This window comes from Pelophylax lessonae (assembly GCF_965119305.1).
Source record: "Pelophylax lessonae genome assembly, chromosome: 2".
Taxonomy (NCBI): Eukaryota; Metazoa; Chordata; class Amphibia; order Anura; family Ranidae; genus Pelophylax; species Pelophylax lessonae.
This window is the reverse complement of record NC_138769.1, coordinates 76,669,415-76,689,231: the sequence shown is the minus strand read 5'-3', so window position 1 is coordinate 76,689,231 and position 19,817 is coordinate 76,669,415. Positions and strand designations below refer to the sequence as shown.

The window sequence follows — 19,817 nt, the reverse complement described above, 5'->3', positions numbered from 1 at the left end:
TGTGCTCCATGAGAGGGTTCTCATTGGACGGTGGAGGAAACCCAGCCAATGGTGCACTCAGGCCTGTATCTACCCCAGACAGGCATATTCTGCCACACAGCATTCTGGGAGTGGGTATAAGTTTGAGGGGAGCACATGATGCAGAGTCTTTGGCGTGAAGCAGAGTCCCAGGAGGGAGACTACGGCTGTCTCTCCTCCTGTCAGCAGGATCGGGTGTCCCAGGCGGCTTGCCTGAGGTAAAAGAGGGCTGAGCTGAGTTGCAGAGAGGATCCGGTGTGTGGAGGACCAGCAGAGTTGAGAGGGGTCCAGTTTCAGGAAAGCATTCCCAGTTTGTGAATGCTGCAAATTGCCCCCTGGGGGTCTGCCTAGAGAGAGAGAGGGGACCACTCCAGTGAAGGTCGTGGGGATCCAGGAGCTAGCCAGCTGGTGCAGGAGTTAAAGTAAAGGGGGTGCCAGTGTTGACCCTGAAGAAGTGTAGAGGGGGTGCCTAGTGAGAGGACCCTGAAGTGTAGAGGGGGTGCTTAGTGAGAGGACCCTGAAGTGCAAAGGGGGCGCCAGCGGTTGAGCCCTGAAGTGTTAAAGTGAATAGCGTGCAGTGTGCAGCTTACAGTGTTGAGAGTTGCAGCAGCACAAGCAGTTACAGGAGCTACCTCAGTCAGGAAGGACTGGAGGGAGCTGGATGCAGGACTTTTGAGCTAACCAGAGCGTCAGGAGTCAAGTCTAAGCACAGTCAAAGACTTTTGAGCTGATCAGAGTGTCAGAAGTCATGTTCAAGTACAGTTCAGCAAGTCAGTGTTTTTCAAGCACCAGCAAGTAATGGTCGGCACCCAGCCAGCGTCAAGACAGCACTGAAAGCCATTTTTTCACAAAGTGTCCCATTTGTATCTAGTTGAGCCAGAGGAGTATCCTACTCATTCCCTTCTCCCATCCCCAATATCAAATAAACAAAACAAACCAAAGAATGGTCATCGTCTCCAATCTCACACTTGGGTATTCAGCTTAAATGGGCTGAAGGTGTCACCAGTAACCATGGCAGACCCACATCAGGCCCAATGCCTGGAAAATCTGCTACATAACAATGCCATAAAGTCAATACCAAGCAACTTCAGGAAATATACTTAAGGCAGTACTCAACTCCCCCCAACCCAAACTAATGTTTTATCCACTTAACTGCAGTGCTGTAATGCTCTTCAAAGCACATACTCATCCACACAGCAAATTCAGCAATGTTCTGCAACGTTATGCTATTCATGTTCCACACAGCGGGACCCACTCGGAATCTCTAATGACGCACTGGACCTGCCTTCTGGATCACCCCTTGGCCTCTCTGTGTGGTGATCCTTCAGCCTCCTGGGAGAGCCTCCTGGGATAAAAAGATGTAAAAATCCCCAAAGACTGCAGTACCATTGTTAAGCCGGAATGGGGGTGAGGCTAAAAAAGTACAAAATAGTTAGGAAAAAATGAAATTGGCATAATTCTGCTTGTGGAGGGGGAGCTAACTTCCTTTTGTTCCTGGATTTCAGCAATTTTTTTGCCAAATATTTACTTTTTTTTTTTATATGGTTTATATTTAAGAAAATTGTGTTTTTGTGTCATTTCAATTGATCCTTTTCTTTGTAGGGTGAACATAAAAAGATCTATGGAATAGCTTTCCATAGGAATAAATGGAGATTTGTCTCCTACTTAGCACTGCCTGGCTGGGAGACATTTGGGGAGGGGACATTGTGGCTCCCAGTGAGTAACACTATGAAGATCTAGAAAAAGTGAGGACAGGTAAGTACAAAGTCAGGTACATACATACCAAAAATTGGTCAGTTCAGCAAGAAGTAGCTACATTTTGGTCTGTATGTACCCCTGTTTTGTTTTGATTGTTTCTAACGACTGGCTTCTGTGGAATGATCATGCTGAAAATCCAGCATTCAATAAACTGATCTGTGAATTATTTTTTTTTTTCAAAACATTTTATTGAGCATAAAAAGGAGCAGTACAAGAAAAAGTAACCACATGCAAATATACAGGCATGAACAGTAAAGTATTAGGGGAGGGGAGGTGGGGGAGGGTAACAGGGGGGAAGCGGGAGCAGAGGGGGAAGACATGAAGGGGAGGAGGAGAGAGAAAAAAAAAGGGTAGACACACAAAAGAAAAACTTAAGTCAACGTCAGCTGGCGAAGGCGAACACAGAGGTTATGATTCTGAAGGCCAAAACAAGACAGACTCCCTCAAGAAATTCAGAGCGAAGGAGTACCGGTATATCCCAGCCTCTCTAAGAGTTGAGACTAGAGAATTCCGCCGTGGTCGTGAAGTGAGTCCAGCACGCCCATTTCTTATGATATTTAGAGGGGGTGTCATTGGCAACATGGATAAGCTCTTCCATGTACGCAATTGCAGCCACCCGGCGCAACCAATATTTGATCGTGGGTGCTTGTGTGGAATTCCATAACACAGGGATGCATTGTCGAGCAGCGTTGATCATGTGGACCGTGAGCGATTTCGTATAGGAAGCGTGCGAAGTGGGGGAATGGTGCAGGAGAAACTGAGCAGGTGAGAAATCCGGGTCGTACGTAGTCACTTGCGCGGTAATCCTATGAACCTCCTTCCAAAATGTGGTCAAAAGTGGACAAGACCACAGGACATGTAGAAGGGACCCAGTATCCGAAAGACATCGGCCAACAGGTGGAGGGTATTAAGGGTGCAAATTTATGTAGGAGCGTCGGAGTGCGGTACCACCTGGAGACAATTTTGTACCCATTTTCTTGGGTCATCATGTTCCGTGAACATTTGTGGTTTTTGATAAAAATTTGCTTCCATTCGTCCTCGAAAAAAGAGCAAGATAGTTTCTTTTCCCATGCTTCGCAACGATTGCGTGTGAGCTGACCCAAATGTTCAAACAGAAGAGAATGTGTGATTGGGATGAGCTTATGAAGGGGGCCCTCCTGCTGACAAAGCCCGTCAAACGTTGGGGGCATCCTTGCAGGGAAACCTACGGAGAAAAGCTTTAACGTATTGACTGAGAAGAAGAAAGGACCAGGGCGGTATGGGCGGTGTCTTCGTCTTCTTTGCAATAGAGGAGGCAGAAAAGATCTTGGCCCCATCACTGACATGATGGATATGCAATTGATCGTGGGGCCAATGGTTGAGTAGGTATCGACGGTGCATACCGGGGGGAAAGTCAGGGTTAAGTTTAAGCGGGGTCATCGAACCCTGGAGCTTCGAGAATGCTCGTTTTTTTGCATGTCGTTTGAAAAGTACAGAGAGTTGGGCCAATCAGCGGGTGTAATCGGAGAATATGTGGGGTATGAGTAGTCTGGAGCCACAGCGTCGTATGTAAGTCAAGCGTAGTGAAGCCACCCTCAAGGGATACCCAATCCTAAGGCTTGTGGACATGCCAGTCGACAATCCTCGTAAGGTGACACGCTATATGATAATTCCAAATGTCCAGCAGACCTATACCCCCTTGTGTTTGGGCAAGGAAAGAAGGTCATAATGAATGCGGGATTGTTTATCATTCCACAGGAATGCGGATACCAGATGTTTATAACCATGGAAGAAGGACCGCGGGATTGTAGTAGGAATCGTTTGGAGAACATATAGCAGCCTTGGCAGAACATTCATCTTTAAGACTGCATCCCTACCGAACCAGGACAGGGGCAGGCGTGTCCATGCAAGGAGATCATTTTTAATTTTGGAAAGAATTGGAGGAAAGTTGCGGAGGAATAAGTGTTGAAGATTGGCCGGAATCTGTATGCCTAAATATGTCAGGGAGTCCTGCTTCCAAGCAAAGCGAAAGTTAGCCATGCAGTGTCGCACTTCGTGAGGAGACAGGGAAACGTTGAGGGCAAAGGATTTGGAGAAGTTGATCTTCATATTGGACAAGGAGGCGAATTGGGAAAACTCCTGCAGAACCGAGGGAAGGGTGGTGATGGGGTCCATCAGAAATAGCAGGAGGTCGTCCGTATAGGCGGCCACCTTATATTCCTTGCCGGTGAACTTAACACCATCGACGGACGTATTATCCCTGATGCTATTCAGGAAGGGTTCCAAAGTGAGTACAAAGAGCAGAGGGGACAGGGGACAACCCTGCCTAGTACCGTTATGGATGGGGAAGGCATTCGATAGGGTGTCGTTAACCCTGACACGGGCACTCGGGTTTGCATATAGAGACATGAGGAAGCACATATGCGCGGGCCCAAGCCCCAAGCATGTAGAGCAGCTTCCATGTAATCCCACGAGACCCTATCAAATGCCTTCTCAGCATCCAGGGAAAGAAGGAACCCCCTCTGCTTGGTCACTGAAAGAACATGATGGAGGTTTATGGCTTTGATGGTGTTATCCCTGGCCTCACGTCCAAGGATAAAGCCTACTTGGTCGGGATGAATCCCTTTAGAGAGAAGCGGAAGCAGCCTATTCGCCATAATTTTTGCAAAGAGCTTCACGTCCACATTTAATAAAGAGATTGGTCTATAGTTGGATGGGGAGGACGAGTCTTTCCCCTCTTTCGGTATGACAACTATATGTGCCTCAAGCATGCATGGGGATAGGGTATTTTCTGAAGAGAGAGAATTAAACGCCGCTAAAAACGAGGTAGAGAGAATATCAGCAAAGGACTTATAGTAGGCAGCGGATAGGCCGTCAGGACCAGGACTCTTGTTCGGTTTGAGTTGTTTGAGCGCCGCTGTCCACTCAAGGTTGGTAATGGGAGCATCAAGGGTGGTTTTATAATCCTGTGAGACAGCCTGAGTCAGATTTTTTGTAAGGAGGTCGTCAATAGCACGGGCCTTCGACTCGGGGGCAGAGAAGAAAGAGCCCCTTTGCAGTAAGTCATAAAGCTGGTGATAATATCGCTCAAACGCGCTGGCAATATCTCTGTTGCTCGTCACCTGCGATCCCGAAGCAGAGAGGAGGTGATGGACGACAGTTTTGACTTTCCGGGCATGTAAGGCCCTCGCTAGAAGACGGCAACTTTTGTTGCCGTGCTCCTAAAAGAGCTTCTGGGATAGTAAGAAGCTTCTGCGCATCCTTCTATCCAACTCCAGCTGGAGTTTCTCTCAAGTTTCCATGAGAGTGGTGAGCATGGCTTGAGCCAGCGTTTTCTTATGAGCCCTTTCCAGGGTAGAGATTTGAGACAAATACTCAGAGATGGTCGCTTCCCTCTGCTTCCTCAGAGCAGAGGAAAGCGCCAGGAGCTTTCCCCTGATAACACACTTATGTGAAGCCCATTGGGTCACCAAAGACGTGTCCGGAGTTACAGCGAAAGTAGTCTACGAGGGCGGAATGAATTTCAGAGATTCGAACAGGGTCCGTCAGGGAGGCATCCAATCTCCAAACCCTGTCCCGGGGGGCAGAGAGCAGCAAGGATAAAGTCATCGTGATCCGGTTATGGTCAGAGAGAATGGAAGGTTCAATCGTGGCTTCAGAAAGGTATATCAGGTCTGTTTGGGATAGGAAGAGATAATTTATCCTGGAATATTTACGGTGGAGCGGGGAGAAGAAGGTGAAGTCATTATCCCGCGCGTGTATGGTGCGCCAAGAATCATGCAGGAACACTTCCTGGAGGCTCAACTTAATTTGTTTTAGCGCCTTGTAAAGAAGGCAAGATGAGCCCGAGGAAGTATCCAGCAGGGGGTCCAAGGGGACGTTGAAGTCACCCCCAAAAATTAGAGTGCCTTTTTTAAAGGGTAAAATAGTGAAGTACCAGCACTGCTTATCTAACAAATATGTGCCTGGTGTATTCACATACCCAAAAAAATTTTCATCATTATTCCTATTAAACAATTTTGTGCCAAAGTGCTAGTGCCAAACTGTATCATATACAAAAAAATATTCCAATCATCAGTATAAATATAAATGCAATTATATGCAAAAAAAAATAAAATATTAATTATTAAATATTAAAGTGGTGGTGCTCAATAAATATCTGTATAAATAAATAAATAAATATCTTCTCAATAAATTCATGTAGAAAAGTTCATATAATCTTCAATCGATTGTATTGTGGTATAGTGACAGTCTTTGTGCAAATCAAAGTGCCGGTGCTCATTTATCGTGATAAGGTGCTCCCCTCTCGGTCCCCTACTCACCAGAAGCCAAATAAATATGTGCCTTAAGAGTAATCCTTGAAGGTGATAACCTCGAGGGACGACAGCCAGCAAACAAAACTTTTAAAGCACACTGCAGCTCACAACTTCCAGGAAATGCTCATGGGTTACAAAAGAGAGATAGCTATCATCGTGCAGTATATCAAGACTTTATTAGTTACGCATAGTAGAAATACACTTACAGTGTTGTAGTAAAAAACACACCTTTCACAATCCTACGTGCCGCCAAACTATGGCCGTGCGCTTCACCTGTATAACCGGAAGCCGGAAGTTGGATGTAGCCGGACGTTGCGTAGTATGTATTCGGACGGCTTGACGCGTTTCGCTCCGCCAATCAGAGCATTATCAAAAGCCCTTTTTAAAGGGAATGAGTTCAGCAACCACAGCTCAGAAAAAGGGTACTTGCGAGGAATTAGGGCTGTAGACGTTAACTAAAGTGAGAAGCTAGTTATGAAGAGAGCCAGTCAAGAAGAGGTATCGGCCCTGGGGGTCCGCCAGGGAGGCCGAGATGGTCAAAGGAACAGATTTGGCAATCAAAATCGAAACCCCCTTAGTCTTAGAATCCGCTGAGGTAGCGTGTAACACAGTAGGGTAGTATTTGTTGTAACAGCGGGGTATGGCATTGATCTGTGAATTTTGATGGGGGGTGATGATGAGCCCCGTTGTCAGAATACAATAGTGCAGTGGAGGAGAACCCTGCATCTGCATCGCTTGTTTAAATGCAGTGCTCTGTCGGTTTTTTTTTTTTTTTTTTGTTCAACCCACTGTAAAAAAACAAAAAAAACAAAACAGTACATAGCTTAATACTTGGAAGTGTTGCTGGTGGGGGGGGGGGGGGGGCATTTAAAGGATAACAGAATTGAACCGGGGACTTGAATGGGACTTACTGTATTGTTTGATTCTTCAGTTTTGCACTAGAAAAGCCAAATTAAGCCAGGAGATCTCAGTGCTGCTCTGTGCCTGGACACTGCAGCTAATTATTCAAAATTAAAGCACTTTGAAGCTTTTGCAATTTTTTGCACTGCAACAATAATGAGGACTCTGACAGCTTTGATAGGATTATGCTGCTTTTTTTGTAACTAGAGAACTTCTCCAAGCCCTCTTCTCTTGAGGTCAGATTGCCTTTTTGAAAACTTTAACCAGGACAAATAATAATAAATCTATTAAAGTTGTTTGATGTTAGTTTACATGCATTTTTTATTAGGAGCTCCAGAATAACCAGCACTAAGGTCTTAAAGCACATCTCAAGCCAATCATTTTTCTAGTCAGTTTGGGTGGAGAAGGTAATGGATAATGCCTTTGTCCGGCTTTTTTGTCATCCCTATTCCATTGGCACAACAGAAAGTAGGATGAAATCTCTTGCAAGTGATTGAAATCCCCTGATATTCAGATGTCACTGGAACAAATATCCTCATTAGACGAGTTGCCCTCTTCTTTCTCTGCTGATAACTAAAAAGTTAGGATTTTCCCTGTCTTTCAATCACAGTGACAATGATCACCATGACAAAAAGTGACAGTGAGTCTTTCAAGTGGGACACAGCAATAAAAACCTCTAGCTCTTTTACTAAGTGCTCAAATATAAACATGTTTACAAGACACAGGTCCCAGTTTGAAAGGTGGCAGGCATGGTTGAATTACTGCACAATGCTGCAGCTAGAGAGGTCAGTGAGGACTTTAAAAAAACATTTACTGCTTGCTAGAGCCCATCTCCAGGCACACACCTGTATGTATAAAACGTGTATAAAACATACACACTTTTTTCTAAAGTAACTGCGTTACTTTAACCGCTTGCCGACCACCGCACGACTATGTACTGCGGCGGTCAGCCCCTCACAGGCAGAGTGACGTATCGGTACGTCACTAGCCTGGGAGGGTCTGGGGAGCGAGCGCGCGCCGCCGCCGGCGCGTTCCTGCTCCCGCGCGGTCACGGACCCCCCCGCGCGTGTGACCGGCGGACCCGATGTCCGCCGGCCACTCTGCGATCGGCGGGGGAGAGGGAGAAAGTCAGGCAGCTTGTGTAAACAAGCTGCCTGTCATTCTCCTCGGTGTAAAGACACTGATCACACGGATCTACTATGTAGATCCGTTGATCAGTGTCCTTACAGCTCAAGCCACAGCCAATCACAGTAGAAAGCACACCCCTAGGGACACACACAGCCCCTCCCTCCCAAATAAAGTTAACCCCTTCACTACCAGTGTATTTTTACAGTAACAGTGCATATGTATAGCACTGATTACTGTAGAAATGTCACTGGTAACCCCAAAAGTGTCAAAAATGTCAGTCAAGGGTCCGATCTGTCCGCCCCAATGTCGCAATACCGCAAAAAAAATCGCAGATCGACGCCATTACGCGTTAAAAAAAAACCAACAAAAATGACAAAAATCTTTCCCTTTGTTAGTAAACGCGATAACTTTGGCGCAAACCAATCAAAATACGCTTTTTGCGATTTTTTTTACCAAACATAGGTAGCATAAAACAAATTGGCCGAAAATGGCAAAAAATTTTGATTTTTACATTTTTTTGGGGGGGAATTTCATATAAAAAAATGTGAAAAATATTGCTATTTTTGCAAAATTGACGCTCTTTTTTTGTTTATAGCGCATGATCAAAAAATCGCACAGGTGATCAAATACCACCAAAAGAAAGCTCTGTGGGAAAAAAAGGACGCCAAATTCGTTTAGGTACAGCGTCGCACGACCGCGCAATTGTCCGTTAAAATCACGCAGTGCCGAATCGCAAAATACCCTCTGGTCGTTTAGCAGCCAAATCCTCCGGGGCTTAAGTGGTTAACAGACAATTGCGCAGTCGTGCGACGCTGTACCCAAATAAAATTGATGTCCTTTTTTTCCCACAAATAGAGCTTTCTTTTGGTGGTATTTGATCACCTGTGCGATTTTTATTTTTTTTATTATAAACAAAAAAAGAGCAACAATTTAAAAAAAAAAAACAATATTTTTCACATTCTGCTATATGACATTCTCAAAAAAAAAAATGTGTTTTCTGCTACATATGTTTGGTAAACAAAATCGCAAAAAGCGTATTTTGATTGGTTTGCGCAAAAGTTATTGCGTCTACTAACTGCGGGAAAGATTTATGTCATTTTTTTATTTTTTTACTAGTAATGGCGACGATCTGCGATTTTTTGCGGGACTGCGACATTGCGGCTGACAGATCGGACCCCTAACTGACATTTTTGACACTTTTGGGGGTACCAGTGACATTACTACAGTAATCAGTGCTAAAAATATGCACTGTTACTGTAATAATGCCATTGACAGGGAAGGGGTTAGCCCTGTGGGTGATCAAGGGGTTAAATGTGAGCCTAGGGGAGTGATTCTAACTGGTGGGGGCGGCGTGGCTTCTGAAATAACCATAGAGACATGTGATCCTATATAAAAGGATCACACGGGCTCTATGATCATTTCAGGGAGAAGAGCGGTCAGCTGTGTGTACAACAGTTGACCGTTCTTCTTTCTCAGCGGGGAGAGATCGCAATCGGAGCCACCTGACCCGTGCATCGGCTTCCCCGCTGCCGAGTGGGGGTGGTGCACGCTCGCCCCCTAGCTTCCTGCGTGCGACCGACGTAGGTCTACGTCAGTTTGGGCAGGAGAGCCACCCTGCCACAGTAAAAAGGTGGCGGGTGGTCGGGAAGTGGTTAAAAATATGTAAATATTGGAATAGTTAGTGCCCATTCACACTACCGCGACTTGTCAGGCGACTGGTCAGCCTGACAAGTTGCGGTCCATGCAGTGCTACGGGAACCATTCTAATAGGAGCGACTCAAGTCGCTCCGACTTAGAAAATAGTTCCTGTACTACTTCGGGCGACATCGGAGCGACTTGCATTGACATTCATTATATGAAGTCCGTGCAAGTCGCGCCGAAGTCGCAGTGCACGCGACTTCACAGGTCGCCCCCGAAGTCGTGCCGCGGTAGTGTGATCCAGCACTAAGAGGCACATCAGCTCCCATTTTTAATTAATTTATTTATAGAGGACTATGTACATCAGTCACACCTGAAAATTTTAGTCAGAGGCCAGTTATTTACCAAAAACCTTTGGGATATAAGAATAATGAGAATATACAAGCTCCATACAGGTAGCATTCAGGAATTCATGCCTTCATTGATGACCACTAAACAACCATAGTAAGCATAGATAGCCACAATTGCATGCATCCATGACATCCTTACATTTTATATGATTAATACCACACATTCCCTCAAACCCAATGCCTTTATATAGCGTGCAGAAGATTGACAGGGAGAAGCATTCCAAGACTGCAGCATCTCTACAGCCCTGCACACACTCCAGGGAATGTCTTAAATAGAAAGCATTACAAACATCCAACTCTAATGATGTGAAATTGTCTGTTGACAAGTTCAGCACAAGGTCGAGTGTATGCCCCACACGTAGGGAGCAAATGTCTTTTACGAAGAGTCTTACATTGATTTTTTATTGCCAATGTCCAAGTAGACTTGGAAGTGAAATCTTCTAAAAGAGAAAAGATGAAGGACAAATCAGCTCAAGATTTACATCCACTTTATAAAAGAAAAAAATGTGTTATTGAAAGCACAAAATCAAGGTGAATAAATGTGTCCACTGCACTGGCACTTTTTTTAAGGGGAACTCCAGTTTACTAAAGTGGCTATAACATTTAAAATTGCTACACAAGTCGTTTTATAACTAAATGTATATCTAAAGCCAAAACTTTTTGTAGTTTTGAATATAGTAGGGAAAGTTTAAAACGTGCCATTTATTGGCCTGTGCCAGTGGAGAGATTGCTCTTTATTTTTCAGCCCCCTATACACAGGTGGAAGTAAGAAGAAATCTCTTCAAAGTGGTGGATATGGATTTTTAGGCGGCTGTCATCAGAACAGGTGTCACCACTGGAAGACCCTCTGTTGGGGATCTGTTCTGGTGCCATCTCAAAACATAGGATTTTCTTTACTTTCATTCCCAGCAACAATGGTCAATAGGACAAATAGGGTGAATTTTACCATTAAAGACAAAAACAGCAATAAAAACCTCATTGAAGTCTTAACCATTACCTTTTGTCTTTAGACACACTGTAATGTCTTTAAAAATAATCTTTCTATTTTAATCTGCACTATGGTCTATAGGCTGAAGGCTATGGCATTTCAGCAGTTATTCTACTTTACGGCCTGTTGCTTTTTAGAAAAGAGATCAGTGCCTCAGTAGTCATCAAAATTTATGATGAACTGCTCTCTGCAAAAACCCATATCAAGTCTTGTTAAATAAAAAAAAAACCTGAAATATGCCAGTTTAAATAGGTCACCCATATCTTTGCGGAGGCCAAGAGAGTGATAGCTAGAGCTTAGAAGAACTCCACAATTCCCTTTACAGAAGTTAAGCACCAAGTTTCTCAAGTTATGTTCTTTGAAAAACTCACAGCAATGCAAACTAAAACCATGGAAAATTGTAGAAAATCGTAGGAGCTGTGTATCGAGTTCTATCATTCTCCTATCTTCCACAGAGACCCTTCTAACAATATGTAGCGCTACCCCGGCAGGAGCCGCTGGTAGTTTGGTAGTTCCGTCCTATTCACCCCCCCCCACCCACCTTCCTCCCAGGACACACACATCCAGACAGACACACAACATTTTTATCACTCTTCCTCTGGTCCAAAAGATAAGTATAAGGGTTTCTTTTTAGAGTTTTTATTGGAACAGGAACTTGGATAGGAATAGGGAGCATGGGATACCCTGGAACTGTAGAACTGTACACCTTGAGGACTGCTCGGCTTCTGGATACTCTGTACAAAATTCAGACTCTGGTTGCACTGCACTTTCTTGACTGTATTGTACAACTTTTGGTTGTCTTGCACAAACCCTGACTGTACTTGGTACAACTCCTCTAAAAGGGGGGGTCAATTACTCACGTAGCCCCAAGATAGTTGGACTTCCTCCCTCCAGCTCAGTCTTTGACAAGGTTCTTCAGTAGACCCTCCAGCTAAGCCTAGCTGGGAACTCAATGTCTTTACCCTGGCACCTCTAACTTTCTCTGCCCCAGAAGCAGAGCCCCCTGCAAAGGGATTCCCTCCTGCAGGAAGGGACCAAGGAACTCTGCTCTCTGCTGCCAGGTCTCAGAATACTTATGGGCTCTCCCTCCAACTTCTGGGCTGGAGTCTCATAAACATTTAGGCTGCCTGTTCTTCTCTCCCTCCCGCTATACTTCTAGAAGTCTCTAAAAGACAGGGGGAAGTAGCAGCACAGCAGCCTGTGAAACACTGAACAGCCCTAAACAATCAATCCCTGCTCCACTGTTTGCAGAGTCAGATTTCGACAGTAACAGTGTGCAGTAGAACAGTTCAGCAAAACAACAGGCCCAGTGGGGAGTACACCCAACCAGAGCCACTTACAACTCAGACAGCAGTGGCCCACCAAGATGCAGAATGTAAGATGCAGACAGTCTGCCACACCCAAAAGGGAAGGCTTCCTGGAAAGTAGGCATAGTGCCTGCACTGTCCCTTCTCCTCTGGAACCTGTCCCCGTTTCTAGTATTGTCTCTGGGTTTCTTTCCCTACACTAGCTGCTCTCAAAAAGCACGCCAAGCCCAGGAGCCAGAGTCTTAAATAGACTCTGCCTGACCCAGGCCACCAGAGTCTCATGCGGCACCAGTATCCAATTGGATAGCTGCCTTCCTTAGGAAAATCATAGCGGCCCCAAATTCCTCTCAACTTCCTCCCCCACCTGGCCAAGGGCCACTTGCCTACAAGCAGCCTATTCTGAACTAGGAGGGTGCTACAAATATAACATTCATTGACTGAGATAGCTTTTTACTTTTGTATAGGGAGGCGCTTATCTGGACCTTTGAAGTGGTTGTAACATTACGACATGTGTGGTACCTCTTTATTCGTTTCTCTTCTCATTTTCCCCTTCACTTAACTCGTTCCTTCTCCCTCTTCCTTATACACTTTTGCCTAATAACTTAAATTCCCACCCCTTTCCCCTCTTTCTTTTCTCCTTTTACTATTTCACCTTTAAGCCCCTGTTCACACTGGTGCGACAGGTCAAATCACATGACAAGTCACACCCTATAAGAACTGTTCAAATCGGTGCGACACCCACTTTGCGGTGCCACGCTGATTTGAAAAAGTAGTTCTTGCACTACTTTTGGCGATTTTATGTGCGAGTTGCATAGACGTCTGTGCATGAAGTCACACAGATGTCAACCAAGTCGCACCTAAAGTGGCACTGACATGTGGCTTTGAAATCGTGAGCTTTCAAGTGAAGTCGCACAATTTTAATGCCGCATTTAGTGTGAACCTAGGCTTAGTAGCCTCAGCCTCAACCCCTGCTTTTAGATTCCTTTACTTGGTACTTCAACTTGCGAATCTCATGCCGGAAAAGAGTAGCAGTAAAGAGGAAAAAAAGAAGTCATGAAAAGATAAGTTATTACCTGCTCATAAGTTGGATTTTGCAAAAAAAAAAAAAAAAAAAGGCTTATCGTCGGTTGTCCATTTATACTACATATAAAATGTCAGAGCAATTGTTTTGAGTGTACTATGTATCCCAGATGTTTGAAATACCTTTATATCTGATTTCTTTTTAACAAAAAGGTATTGAATAAAACATTTGCAGTGGACTTAATGTAGAACAGCATGCTGCGCAGGGGAATTATTACTACACTAAAACATTATACAAAATTTATATTTTTGCTACTTTTTTGCAAATTTGTTTTTTTTAATTCACTTGTTGATTCCACTTTTTGATTCAGTTTTTTATATATATATATATATATATATATATATATTGGGCATTCAGTGACCCCCCTAAGATGGTTTGTCTCTTTTCTGTCTAGTGACAAAAAGGTCTGAATAAGCTGTGGTGCATTAAAACAGAATCGAAATGTGGCTTTTCCCTACATAATTATTGGCCGCACATTTGTTTTTCATCATCAGTAGAATTAGTCACCTCATATAGATTTCTTGCACATTATCACAATATTAATTTCTAACATTGTTTAAGACCACCGAGGAAAAGAAAAAAAGAAAACATGTTTAATAGAGACAATCCTAGCAGATGGGTGCTGCTTAGGACACCCAAGGTTGTTGTGAACCTACAGACTCTTTGATGAAAACTTCATCCTGCACATTCCCGACTCGGAGACTCGCAATAACTGATCCCCATTTCGCAGGGCAAAAAATTGTCCTTGCTACTCTGGGGTCCTTGGCTTGAGTCCCAGTCCGGACACTAACTGCATGGAGTTGGCATATTGTGCCTGTACTTGTGAGGGTTTCCCCGGGTGTTCTGGTTTCCTCTCACACTCCAATGACATGCTGGTAGGTTTATTGGCTTCTATCTATAATTGCCCATAGTATAAAATGTTTCTTTTTCAGGTTGATCTCTCCCAATAGGAATAATGGATCTATGGTCAACAACCCAATCAATCGATATGCCACATACGAAAAGTGGATTTCAATTCATAGTTAGAAGATATAATCTTAAATTATCATCTACATCCTTGTTTTCACCATGCAATCTCATAATTGGGGCAAACAAAATATAATCAACTTCACAACCATAGCATCTTAGTATAATAAAATGATATTTGATCAGGAAAAATACAAATATTAGTAGCGCTACTAATATTTGTATTTTTCCTGATTAAATATCATTTTATTGTATCTATTTTTCAAGTAGCCGCATTTATTTTATTCTATTCAGCGTTTGTAGCTGATACCTCCTGAAGCGCAGAGATCTCTCTATAGGTATCACGCGTCATTTTGAGATTTACATCATAGCATCTTAGTGCTGCTGATTGATGCAAAATTATCAATAATTTTCCACATTAGCTCATTGACTAATTTTGATTTAATCTGATCTAAATGAATTCTAAGTACATAGATCAAAGTATTCTGATCAGTCTGAACAGAAAATCCAATTGTAAGAAAGCAGGTGGACTGATATTGTTAAAGTAGAATTCCAGCCTAAACCTAACTAGTCTTAAAAATGTCCCACCCAACACCTATGCTGACTAACCTGTGTAAAAAAATGTATATACTTATCTGTCTTCAGCCAACTCTTGATGGATAGGTGCAACGTGGTGTGGTGGGCAGTAAACACACAGAATGCCAATTTGCAAAGAACAATGTATTAAAATAGCGGATTAACCCCACAAACAGGCCTGGCGGGGAGGATCGCCCTTCTGATGCCACTTACTCTTGTGCAGCAGCTTGACAGCAGTAAGAAGACTCAGGGATGCTGAAAGCATCTGTCACGAGTGTGAAGTGCAGCCTGTTCGGTCTGACCCAAAAGGGAAGCTTCCAGAGAAGGTAGGTGCAGTACCTGCTCTCTCTCCACTCCAACTGAACCTTTCCCTATGGTTGGCATTGTCCCTGTCTGACAGGGGAACTTGTCCCTACCCTGTCTACTCACATGGGGGCATGTACACTCAACCCAATCACTGCTCGGGTGACTGAAGAAACCATAGAGAAGCACAGCTTCTCCTAACTTCCTCTCCCATTTCGGTTGAGCGCTACCTGCAGTGGAGAATATAGACAGCAACAACCTACACTCTGGTCCAGTCACATGATCGCCTGTGCCAGTCAGCAGGGATTACAGGGTAGAAGAGAGAATGCTCAACAACAGCTGGAAATCTAGGACTAGTTAAAGCAGAACTTCAACCCCTTTTTCTAACATTTTAGGGACCTTTTTCCTTTTTTTGGGGGGGGGGGGCAGGAGCGAGTAGCAGCTTCTAGCAGGTATCTACTTCCACTTCCGCTGGAATTGCCTAGGTGATCCCACAGGAAGTTCTTCAACCCCCCTACCCGCAACCTCCTGGGACACAACACAGGTCCCAGGAGGCTGCTGGATCATTCACAGGGGGCAGTGCAGCTCGCACATGGGGAGCAAGCTGTGAAGCCGCAAGGTTTCACAGCCAGTTTCCCACAGTTAACATGGCAGCACTGGGGACTGTAATTTTTTAAAATGACTGAAGATCCTCTTTAACCACTTAAGGACATGTATTTTTTGCTAGAAAATTACTTAGAACCACCAAACATTATATATATATTTTTTTTAGCAGAGACCCTAGAGAATAAAATGAAGATCATTGCAATGCTTTATTTCACACCGTATTTGCGCAGAGGTCTTACAAACGCAATTTTTTTGGGGAAAAAATAAATGTTTTTATTAAAAAATAAGAAAACAGTAAAGTTAGCCCAATTTTTTTTATATAATGTGAAAGATAATGTTACGCTGAGTAAATATATACCCAACATGTCATGCTTCAAAATTGCGCATGCTCGTGGAATGGCGACAAACATTGGTACCTAAAAATCTTCATAGGGGATGCTTTAAACATTTCTACAGGTTACAAGTTTAGAGTTACAGAGGGGGTCTAGGGCTAGAATTATTGCTCTTACTCTAACAATTCCGGCAATACCTCACATGTGTGGTTTGAACACCATTTACATATGTGGGCATGACTTGCGTATGGGTTCGCTTCTGCGCGCGAGCTCGGAGGGACGGGGCACTTTACATTTTTTTTTTTCTTATTTATTTTACCTTTTATTTTTACACTGTCCCTTTAAAAAATGTTTTTTTTGATCACTTTTATTCCTATTACAAGGAATGTAAACATCCTTTGTAATAGAAATAAGCATGACAGGTCCTCTTTAATGTGAGATCTGGGGTCAAAAAGACCTCGGATGTCCCATCTACATCTCAGCATGAAAAAAAATTGACCATTTTAAGCCGGGTTGGGAGGACGCGACGTATGACGTTGCTCCGGTCCTCCAAGGCCATAGAGTCGAGTGGGGGGGCCAGTCCTCACTCGACTTTCTGTCTTGGACTGGAAGGGACCAGATCGTTTTCCCCCCCTACCGACTGCTCCGGTAAGCCGGGAAAACTACCTGGAAGCCGAGGGGGGGCACCTCTCTAACCGCCCATAAAAGTGATCTCGCAGTGAATCCGGCACTGGGACCACTTTTATGTGAAAGTGGACCGCCCGCCCTGTAAGAAAATACCAGGGTTATGGCAGCTATCTGCTGCCATAACACCGGTATTTAACATCAAAGTACTGATGTAAAACTGTGGCGGACGGTCCAGAAGTGGTCAAAGTGCAACTAAGGGCAAAACCTTTTTTTTGTTTTAAAATTTGGTTACAGTGGAGAAGGATTAGAACCCCTGTCAGTTTTTATTGCTGTCTGTGCCCCCATTATCCTTGAAAGTGAAAGTAAAATAAAATCTCAAATTTTGAGTTGTCCCCAGAAAAGTTTTATAGGGGAAATCTTCCAATGGGGACACTAGTTCTGGTGACCTGGGGGTCCCCACGGAATTCTGTTAATTTGCATGGATTCCCTTTTCACTTCCTGTTTAGCTATGGGACAGGAAGTGAAGGGAAATCTCCCCAATAGGACACAGTTGGCGAAAAAATTGACCAAGGTTATAACCCTCTCTTACTCTATTCAAAATTTAAAAAAAAAAAGTTTTTCCTATAGTTCTACTTTAAGTATAGGCTGGAAATTTATTTTCGATGCATTGCTTTTTAAATTTTACTTTAAATGTAAGGCTCAGATTGTATTTTTCTACCAGATAGTGAATTGATTGACAATAGGATCGTAAATAAAATAGTTCTTTGTATGGCCACCAGAAATTTTCCCTTTGTATACTTTCATACATCAGCACCTTTGTGGTTTCCTTTCCTATATTCCATCTCCACTTTGAAACAACTAGATAATGCATGTAGTAATAAATAAAAAGCTACACAAGGCTGAAAAGAAGTGTGTGGAGCTCTAGGGAACACTGCAAGTTAATAACATTACCTCATTCCATAGTGGAAAAAGCTGGCCATAATTTCTCCTTAATGAATGACGGCAGAAACATATTCGCCTCTTTGTAAGCACTAAACAATGCGCAGGGCCGTTATATGAGAAAAATGTGCACTTATGCTTTAAATATGAATTTTTATGGAAGAACATTCCTAAGCAAATCATTTTTAAAGAGTAAAACTCGCTTAGCCACCAAGTTTCGTCATTGACATATGGGTGAAATACGATGTACACTAATGGACGTGCTGATACCTGAGCCCGGAAAGATTTATTTGTTGAAATGCAAAGATTTATGTGTTGAAGTGATGTGACAGCTGTGAAGTTGAATGGATTATAAGGAACACAGGACACTTGAAGCTCAAGTTGCCCTGTGAGAATGGATACAGCACATGGGCTGATTCTAGGTGTTCCCTAATTTATGGTCTAAGCTAGCAGGGGGACTTAGGGTGCCAAAGACAAAAAAATAAAAGAGAGAATATGTCTCTTCTGCAATAATATATTTTCACCTACCTGCTTACCTGCCAACTTTTTGAGATGGAAATGAGAGAGACCTATTAGCAAAAGTATTTAGGCATGGGACACACCCCCTGCTACGCTCACTTAGGGCCCTGTTCACACCTGAGCGTTTTTCAGCTCATAAAACACTCATCTCTGAAGTCTCAAAACAGAGAGATCCCCCGCTGAGCAGGCAAATCCGCTTGGCAGAGTCCCCCCCACGTGAAAGTGCCCTAAGGGGGAGCTCTGTGGATTGTAATTTAAAAGGGAACTCTGATGTAAGGGGTGCTCTGGAAATCCTGAGGTAAGGGGGTCTCTGCTCACCAAAGCTCCCACTTACATCAGAGTCCCCCTTTACATTACAGTCCATAGAGCTCTCCCTTACATACAGTATGTGTGACAGAGGCTGGCGAGATAAGAAAGGAAGTTAGGGAAACTTCACTCACCATGGATGGAGGCTCAGACCCTGGAGTTCCGCCACTGTGGTCAGCAAGCAAGGCCTACTAGCATGTGCTATACCTACACATACGTTGGCAGAGCATGCTGGGGCTTGTAGTGCACCACACCAGGAAAACCCCAGCGGGCTGCTGTGTTGGTAGAGGGGCTATGGAGGTGACAGCACACTCTTTCTTCAGTCCCCTCAATGACTGACCCACCTGTGGGCTGCTTTGTTTTGAATCCCTGAGATATTTGATTAGGAAGGAAGTCTGTCTTGGAGGGCTGTAGATTACCTGTGGAGGGTTGCAGCATCCATGGTACAAGCTGGCCTCTCCTCCACTATCTATCTTCCGGCTGTTGGACTTTGCGAAGCAGAGAGCTGCTGGGGATGGCAATGTGAGCGGGACTGCATGGTACATGAAGGAGGACTAGGCCATCTTTATGTAGAGCAACAATTCTTTTTCCAGATCCTCAGAGAGTTCTTTGCCTTGAGGTTCCATGTTGAACTTCCAGTGACAAGTATGAGAGAGTGAGAGTGACAACACCAAATTTAACACCCCTGCTCCCCATTTACACCTGAGACCTTGTAACCATAACGAGTCACATGACACTGAGGAGGGAAAATGGCTAATTGGGCCCAATTTGGACACTTTCACTTAGGGGTGTACACTTTTGTTGCCAGCGGTTTAGACATTAATGGCTGTGTGTTAAATTATTTTGAGGGGACAGAAAATTTATGCTGCTATACAGGCCGTACACTCACTACTTTACATTGTAGCAAAGTGTAATTTCTTCAGTGTTGTCACATGAAAAGATATAATAAAATATTTACAAAAATGTGAGGGGTGTACTCACTTTTGTGAGATACTGTATATATATTTAGGTTTAGGTTAGGGGTCATTTTGACTTTTTTTATTTTGTTAGGTTAGGGATTGCCAACATCCTGAAACTTAGCTGCAGCACAGTGGCCAAGACCATACAGCAGTTTAACAGG

At 43.8% G+C, this 19,817-nt stretch overlaps 2 long non-coding RNA genes across 2 annotated transcripts in view; one reads left to right on the top strand and one right to left on the bottom strand.

Moving 5' to 3' along the window:
- The window catches only part of LOC309545470, a 1,154,934-nt gene that overhangs the window by 913,011 nt on the left and 222,106 nt on the right, over nucleotides 1-19,817 (top strand). The window lies entirely within an intron of this gene.
- Nucleotides 9,109-19,817, bottom strand: part of LOC309545471 — a 960,129-nt gene continuing 949,420 nt past the window's right edge. Inside the window, exon 2 of the long non-coding RNA XR_014224895.1 lies at nucleotides 9,109-9,211. This is a non-coding gene — a long non-coding RNA (uncharacterized lncRNA). The remainder of the gene's footprint in view (nucleotides 9,212-19,817) is intronic.